Source organism: Physeter macrocephalus, chromosome 5, assembly GCF_002837175.3.
Source record: "Physeter macrocephalus isolate SW-GA chromosome 5, ASM283717v5, whole genome shotgun sequence".
Lineage (NCBI taxonomy): Eukaryota > Metazoa > Chordata > Mammalia > Artiodactyla > Physeteridae > Physeter > Physeter macrocephalus.
Genome location: NC_041218.1, coordinates 81,512,002 through 81,521,501, shown reverse-complemented (window position 1 = coordinate 81,521,501; position 9,500 = coordinate 81,512,002). Strand labels below are relative to the sequence as shown.

Here is a 9,500-nt window from a genome sequence, read left to right as displayed (position 1 = left end):
ACACACAGTCAAGATTTAGAGTATACATATCTGGGGCTGGTATATCATTAGGAAATACAGCAAATTGCTCATGGAAGACACATGCATCTTTCAAGGTCCTAGATTATGTAAGTTGTGAAAAATTGAACGACTTCTAAAATATGAAAAAAGATACAAATTATAAATTAAGAAATATTCAAATAAATTCCTGTTAAATGTAAACTCTCAGCCTTATTAATTATTAAACTGAAAGCTTTTTTATATTTAAGATTCTTTTACTCTGCAAGTATCCCTAAAAATGCATAAAAATTGTTAGAAAAAAATCACAGAAAATGATAATGAAATGAAAGGGCACATTTATAAAGACATCAAATTTTTAAAACAAAAACAAATGCTAAATGAGGAATAAAGGTAGAATTAATATATTTGAAGTAATATGAAGTGAGGCAACTGAAACAAAAATATGACATGTGTGGCTTCACATGACCTAAAACAGGTCATATTACCCAGTCTTTCACTGGCTGAAGATAAATATAATTTGATCAAAATATTTGCATGGCATCTATCCTTTCAGTAAACAAATTCTAAATCCCAAAGTGTCATTGATTATCTCACGTTTAGAATAGAGACCTGAAAGCTAAAACCTTTATTATTTTTATTCTTCAGTGAGATTACAAAGTAACAGAAAATTAGCATATTTGCCCTTAGTTTAATACCCTTCAGAATAATTGTTACCTTAAATAAACTGCTTAGTGTCTTTTCAGGTGACTTTAAATCAGCCTGGACAAATTACTTGGGACAGTTTTAGGTCATTAAAAGGTCATGAAGAGAGCCCCAGTGGTTAACAGATAATTCCTAAAAGCTTTTAAAAAATTACACTGAAAACAGTTTTCTCCCAATAAAATAAATTCTATTAACTATTATAAAACTAATCACCTATAGCTTAAATACTTTAGTTTACCCATATTAATAATTCCATCTTATAAACTTTTATTCTCACATATATCTCCTAATATATATATATTATTTACATTAATATGCACTGTATAAAATTATATATAACACATATTCACAACACATACGCATATGCAAGCACGTGTGTGTTTACTCACATACACACACATACACAAACTCTCCTTGGAGAATCCTTAGCTGATTTGTACATACTTTGCAATGTTTTAATTAAACTTTAAACTGAAATCATCTAATGGCTTAGTACCACCACAATTTCTGTACTCCCTATTTGCATCTGAATATATGTGATCACCTATTCTAAATAAATATAATCCCTTATTCTGAATATATATGATTCCTTATAAGACTTTGAATCTTTTTATTATTTCTTAATCATAGTTACAAACATGACTGGTACATTTTTTTGAAGCTTTCTGATGTTTGCAACACCTCCTGTTGTAAAGTTGTTTGCAAAGTAGATTTATTATTTTTCTCTTTGAAACATTGTGAATGAGATATCAGACTTCTTTAACCACACTGACCACTTGCCTCTAATTAAGTCATGCACTGTTATTTATCATTATTTTTTCAGAGTATCAGCTCTGATACACTTAAATGCTTATTTTCTTTGAAGTTCTGTTGCCATACAAATCAAAAGAATCCAATTTTGAGAGTAAAACAGTAGAAATTAGGAGGAGAATGAAACCGTAAGTCTATAAATCTTTTCACTTATTTATTTTGCAATTCTGTAAAAACAAAAATATTGATTCATAGTTATTTGGGAATAAATCAAATTAATTACTTATTGTCCTCTTCTGTGGTCTCAAATATTTTAATAATAGGTTTCATCCTGTAAATTACCTGTTAAGAAACTTTTTTTTCTTTCCTCTTAGCTTGAATGCTACCATATTCAGTTTTACACTTAAAGTAATAGAAAAAATCATGCTTGTTGAGTGAGTTTGTGATGGAAAGGTCTAGAAGTGTATGCTGTGTCTCCAGATGTGTGCTTATGATGAGTGAAGAGAGATCATCATTTTTGTAACTATGACACCCAAATTTTCTACCCTTCTCAAGTTCATTCTAGACCTGGCCCTTGTCCTAAAACATTCTGATAGTCTTAAACCCCCCTTAAAATTTACTCAGTGAATACATCTAGTTTTATAATTAAAGAGGTAAAATTTTAATTAAGACAAAGATTGTTATAAATCTATGATCTTATTCCTTGGAAACATTAGGGAAATAAAAATCACAGACAAACATTTAGGTATCTTATATACTGCCTATTACAAAGCACTCCATTTTTTCACCAATGAGTATCTAACATTCCATTAGTGAAGCTAATGTATTATATTATATAATATTGCATAAGTGAATTATATCTATATCATGCTAATCTTACTAACAAACATTTATAAGCAGCATCAGCATTATTAGCTCCATTAGGGAAAAAAACAGAATTATCTAAAAATGTCAAGCAACTAACATATTAGTATACTGAGTAACATAACTTTAAGATAAGTGTTTAAGATTGCATTACTGTCAAAATATTTACATCCCCTCTCCACTGTGTCCATACGAATGAGGAAGATTATACTTCCTACTCCTTTGATGTCAGTCTTGGTGATGTAACTTGATTTGGCAAATAGAATGTGACTGATAGTGCCAGGGCCTATTTCTGAGCAGAAGTTGCAGGACCATGGCATGGTTCTGCCATCACTCTTTTTCCTGGGATATAAGCTAATTCTTAAGTGTGGGTACAAAATAATACAGCAGAGCTGAAACCATCACACAAAATATATAATGTGAATGGTATTTTAAAAAGCTTTATTCTTACTGAGATCAAGTTGTAGTTGGTGAGAAAATTTTATTGGAGGTTGGAAAGATGGTGACCCATATAATGCTACAGAGCAATATTTGGCAAAATTGTAAACTGAAATAACTTGGGGAGCATATAAAGTTTTAAATTAGCTGTGGCTTCAAGTTGCTGTCATTATTCAGTTGGTACTGGCCAGTTTGTAAGGAGAATCAAAAAAAAGAAAAATAGAGGGAATCTAGAAATTTCAGGTCTTACAGCACTGAAAGATGAAACTGCTTCTTTTCATTACTTAGTAAAAGAAAAACTGTGAAAAGCTTTAAGTCACAAAAGATAATTTCAACATAGCCTCTTAGCAAAGAGCAAATCGAGAATGTAACTTTCACTCCCTTCGTTAAAATCGCTGCTGATTAAAAAAAAAGAAAAGAAAACAAACAAACAAACAAAAACCCTCTGATTAAGGTAGCAGCCAGTAAATACTTTCCTGTGGATACAATGGCTCAGAGAAAATAAAGGATACAAGTCTTCTAGAAGCCCAGTAAGCTCAAGGTACCAGAGTTTAGATGGGTACCATGGGTGTAGCTATTGGTACATGATTGTGAATAAAATAAAATACTATTAGTAAAAAGCCTACTATGTTTTGAGAAAGTTGTACTGCCAAATGAACCATCAGGCCAGAATAAAAGAGACTATGAGTGTTCAAGATTTAAGATAAACTTCAGGCCTACCAAATTTCTATGGGCAGTAAAATCAGGCTAAGATATTACTTAGCCTGATAGTAGGGGGGATAGGGGGATATTCCACAATGCCCTCTTCAGATAATGCCAAGGAGGGAGTGTAATAGAAAAGATCTGCCAGAGGGCAGAGCTAAGAGCCATGGAGATAATAGGGTCGACCACTGCAGGCAGGCATCAAACCTGGGGACCATCAGGGAACATTCGCCCTGACCAGGAAAGGGGCATTTCCACTATTATTTCAGATTTGCTATAATCTACATGGTGACTGCTTTGTGTCTCACTTCTTCCCATTTCTGTTTAAAAGTGTCCACTATAGTATACTAGAACTGTGTATTTGTGTGGTGCCAGGCGAAGGGGGAGGGATAGAGTATATAAATTATCCTTTTTAGTTCCTAGTTCTCCAGATTAAGATCCTTATCTGGGCTATCATGAGGTTCTAGACTTTTGAGTCTGACACTGTGATTAGATGGGTTTTTTTGTGCATGTAGGAGAGAAACATGAAAATACGTGACCAGACTTTGGTAGGTTGTATTATTGTCAAGATATGTGCTGCTGCTCTCAGCTGGGCCAGTCCCTGCAAGAGGATTAGTCTAGCACCGTAGACTTTACATGTGGTCATATGACTTGCTTTGTACAATGACGTGTGACTGCAAGTAACATGTGCAGAAGCTTTAAAAGCCATCTCACGGTTCTGCTGTTGTCCTTGTCCTGCTATGAGATGAGTATGCCTCAGATAGGGTCTGCTTCTTAATTTTAGAATAATGAAGCAGAGCCTAAACTGTCCCATGATGGGCATATAACATGTGTAATATATAAACTTTGTTATCATAAAGCCACCTAGATGTTGAGATCATTTGTTACCATAGTACAACTCAGTGTAGCCTCACTGATTGAATAATACAATAGCAAGTGCCCAGAAGCAAAAGGTGTAGAGAAAACACCATGTCACAGACAATAGTCACTTTTGCTCAGCCAAGCAATGTCTGCTTCAGAAAGAATTCATTTTATGCCCTGTCTGCCTTGGTACAGCAGGAATTCCAGGGGATTGGCTGACAAGACTTGTCAGAGAGCCATTATTCTGAGTAAAAGCTGATTTTCCCTGAGTATAAAAAGAAGAAAAGAATGTTGTAACAGTAATGGAGAAAGTGGTTTGATTTGCTTTAATCTCATAATAAATCCTTCACACTGCTGTAGAATTATGAAGAATAAGTAAATATTAAACTAACTGAAAACAATATTATCTGGAGAAGTTTGTTTGTTGTGAATAATTTTCTACTAACTGTTCTAGCTGGTGGGATTGGATGGGTAAGTCGTTCATTTCCAAATAGGGAGTCAACCTTACCAAAATAAAACTGCAGAAGACTCCAAAGCATCGTATCAAGCTGAAATTTTAAGATATATCACTTTAATCAGTAAATTTGTCAGCTCAGTGAACAGGTAAGATATGCAAATGTAATCTGTTAGGCTGGAGAGAGTATGAACTATTCTCCTCTAGATATTTTTAACTTTTGAAGAACTTGGTATGTTAATGACACCACACTGAAGACAACAGCCCTGGAGAAGAAAGACCCCAAGAAATGAAAGTCCAGACACTTTCGACTCTCCTTGGATGACTGGCATAATAATAATAGATACAATTGTGATCTCTGTTTTTAAAATACCAGCTATGTTTATTGTCATCAAATTAAAGAATAGAAACAAATAATGAGAAATCATCTAAATTGCCTTTGTTAAAACTAGTCTTGTCATAGTTTATCTCCTTAAACAGTTACGTAAGCAATCTTTGGTGACTGAAGTTTTTCTTACATTTCATCCTTACCATGAACCAATAACACATAAAAACAACCAGACAACACTGAAAATAATAAGCAGCTATATATTCTTGTCATAAATAAGTAAATTTAGCAAATGTTTCAGGTTTATGGTTATGAACTCCTTCAAAATTTTCATATAAAAACTTACTTTAATTACATTCAAATAGCTTACTCTGATACCTATATCTTATGCTATTAAGAAATTTTGCTAGTGATTTTTGAATATAAATTTACCCAAAAATCTGATTATTCATGTCTAAATATATTCACTGGTTAAAATTGTAGGGACTACTCCATCTTAGTTATTTTTGTATTACTAATTTTTTTTCTTTTTCTTTTTATAATTTTGGGTCCTTTTCCTCTAACTTTATATTTTTCCTCTTGTTATTTATTTTAAAAAGTTCTCTCTGTTTTCATACTAAACATTTTTCAAACCATCTTCTTACATATTTTTTTCAGTTCCATCTGAAAGAAATTAACTGAGTTAAAATTGTTCGAATTAAAAGGACCACTGCCTTAAATTCTGTGTACCATTTTAAACTTTCAGTATCACTGTAACCAAATTAAAACCAAAATTACCCCTGATATAAAGAAGTTTCAGCAGGCAAATCAATTAATAATTTCAAATAATAATAATTAAAATCAAACTTGGGAAAAAGATTTATTTAGCAACATAAAGAATGTAGGTACACAAACCAAAAATCCACTAATTTACATACAAAAAACTCCTTTGTTTTTGCATCACACAGAGTACATTACTACTGTACTATCTCAGTCCTTAATAAGATAAAAGAGGTATTCTAAGTCTATATATTTAAAGTATACTTGGAAACATTGAGAGACAGAGAGAAAATGAGTTACCATTTCAGAGCTCCCGTGAGTCTTCTTTTCCTATTGTTTGCTGATGATTTTTGATCAAGCAGATTTTTCATTTTCAAGAATCACATTCTTTTACTTTCTTTTAAAATTATAATCCAGTAGCAGAAAAATTTCACCAGTGGTCAAATAAAATAAAGGACAGGGAGAAGCAAGCGGTGCCCACAATCAAGCTGATTAAACTGCAGGATCTGCAGTTTGTCAAAAACCATTTTGCTGCCTCACATTTTCTAAAAATGGAAAAGGTGAAGCTTTCACAAGTAATGGGCTCCAAATAAACCAGTACGCCCAGCACAAAGCTTGTGATACCAGCAAAAATTTTTTTTTCACACTTTAGGAAGTTCTACTATCAGCAGGTACCCATCATCCTAATGGGACACTTCTCCATATTAATGTGAGAGTCAGCTTTTGGACCCTAAAAACTCTTTCTATCCCTCAGGCTGCATTTGTCCCAAAGAAGCATTAGTCACATGTAGCCTTGAGGGACTTTTATACAAAACTTGTGGAAGTAATGTATAGATTCTTTGGAAGGGAAAAAGGGAAGGGAAAAAGACAAAACAAAACTAGGTCACTGATGGTGATTTTTAAAACAGTAAACCTAAGAATGCACAATTACTTCTTTCTCATTTAATTTCCTACTTTTACCCTTATTTTCTAGAGATAAGAGTGCTGTGTATAGAAAATTAAATATGGGCTGCATGATAGTTATCCATGATATTATGCATTCACTGACAGCATACTCTATCACAATTCATTTATTTTTGCTTCTCAACCTATCTAGGTGTTAAAGGTAATAGACTAATACATTTTCTTTTTTTTTTTTCGCATAGAGCTTTTTTTTTCTTTTATTTTTAACTTATATTTTAACAAAGTTTGTCTTTACCTAAATATCACTATTTCTTCAGTTTAAAAATGCAAAAAAAATATAAGCTTACTATTCTATAGGTATTCTTTTTCATTTTTCTTGGCATATGTTCTTCCTATTTTAAAATTCGCAGTACATTTCACATTCACTATACTTGACTACTCCTTGTCTCAACATATTTCATCAGTTATTATGGTTGCAGAGTTGCCAATAAATTATTTAAATGAAATATCTGTACTCTGGCAGACAGCACTTCTTGGGACAAACTCCATGAAAATGCAACTACTTCAGAAAGTCCTGAAATTGTACAATTGTATTAAAAATGCCTGGTTTCTAAAAAAGCTTTGAAACAAATATCATTTGAAAAGATATATTTGTTTCTTAAAAATCAATTGTTCTAGAGATATTCAGTACATTTTTATACAGTAAAAGATGCAAAGCATGAATGGTGAAATAAGCAAAACAAGTTGTTTGTCACATGACTTTTAGGTCATATCTGAGCCTTCTTTTCCCGTTCATTAAAAAACAGGTGATAACTAATACTTAAGCATTTAGTATGAAATTGATATGTTTTTGAACACTGGTAGCATTAAAAAAATATGGATATTTTATATTTAGTCCCATTCTTTCTTTAGCTATTAAATATTAATACTAAATTGATAATCACCAATTGTTAAGAAAAAATGACATCACAATTTTGAAACATAGTTTAAATAATGAAATTGTCCACAGGTCTGTCTTTACCATTTATTGTGTGAATAAATGATTTCTTTATTTTTGCATCCATTAAGATATGTAAAATAGAACAAATTGGTCAGTTGGCATAAAACAATTTCTATGTACCATTGCATTGCTCTATAACATCTTTTATATAGCCACCTTTACCACACCTATATGTGAATTATGTGATAGGATACAATACCATGAGACTTGCTTGAAATCTATCCACTTAGAAATCACTATACTTTTAGGTATGGTCTTGGGAATGCATTGCTTTAAATATATTTATGTAAATGATTATCACAGATGTTACATACTCACCAGATAATGCAAGTAAGAGGTTGAATAAAATATTAACCCTAATTTCAAGGGATTTCAAGTCTCCTTATCTACCATACAGAGGCTGATTAGTACAGTAATTTACCATGCATCAGCCAGAGGTCAGGAGAACAGTAGGTACTATTACTGGCCATTTAGTATAATCCAAATACTGTTCAAAGCACTTTATACCACTTAGCTATTTTAATTCAGTCAACGTTTCAGTCAGGTATTTTAAATTCACTTTACAGGTTAAAAAAAATGAGAGAGAAAGCTCAATGACTATGGATAATCAGTGACAGAACTGAGATTATACAACCTGATGGCAAAGACAGTTCTTAGGCTCTGTGGCTTTTAGCATCTATATTTTGGCCAGGGGCATTTAGTGGGCAAAAGGAAGCTGGAAGGGTAAATAGAACACAGAGTCCTCAGCTCATGCGATGTTAGGCCCTGATGAAGTGCTTGGCAATTTTTGTAAAAAATACACATCTAATAGGTTTTTCTGAGGAGAAGTAGGTAGAGGCACACTTAGTTGGAAGGAGACAGCAAGTAAAGTAGCAGATGGTGTCAAAGACATACTTCACTGACATAACCATTTCCCAAGCCTCATGAAAATAGATTACTAAGAACCCCAAAGCTTCTTAACCAGGGGCTCCTAGATCACCAAGAATCTGTTGTAAAATTCAGGTGATCAATGAACTTGAATTGGAAAAAAAAATTTTTACTAACTTTTAACTGAAATTTAGCATTTCCTTCATTTATGAAGGTAGGTAACAAAGCATAGTGTTTTGTTAGTTATACCTATAATGGTACCACCAAAAGGGATCAGATATTTTCATATAACATTACATTTCTTTCAGAAATCTTAGAATGTCATTTATAATCATCATCCCTTTCAAATTGTGGTATTATTCCACAATTCCACTATATCCTCTTGTTTAATGCTTTAATTTAAAATGGCATATATTATTAAATCAAAAATTTGTTATTTTCAAGATTCTTATAATTTTTTTCAATATAATTGTTTTTCTTTGTAATACTATAGACTTTATTTGCTGCATCTAAAGACATCATTTCTTGAAACAGTTCATGGACTCCAACAGGCTGCCAAAGATGTGAAAAATAGTTATGGTTTTCTCAGGGTATATGCGCAGTAGCGGGATTGCTGGGTCATATGGTAGTTCTATTTTTATTTTTTTAAGAAACCTCCATACTGTTCTTCATAGTGGCTGTATCAATTTACATTCCCACCAACAGTGCAAGAGGGTTCCCTTTTCTCCACACCCTCTCCAGCATTTATTGTTTGTAGATTTTTGGATGATGGCCATTCTGACTGGTGTGAGGTGATACCACATTGTAGTTTTGATTTGCATTTTTCTAATGATTAGTGATGTTGAACATCCTTTCATGTGTTTGTTGGCAAT

At 32.6% G+C, this 9,500-nt stretch overlaps 1 protein-coding gene across 1 annotated transcript in view; it reads right to left on the bottom strand.

Moving 5' to 3' along the window:
* The window catches only part of SEMA3A (semaphorin 3A), a 548,785-nt gene that overhangs the window by 387,502 nt on the left and 151,783 nt on the right, over positions 1-9,500 (bottom strand). The window lies entirely within an intron of this gene.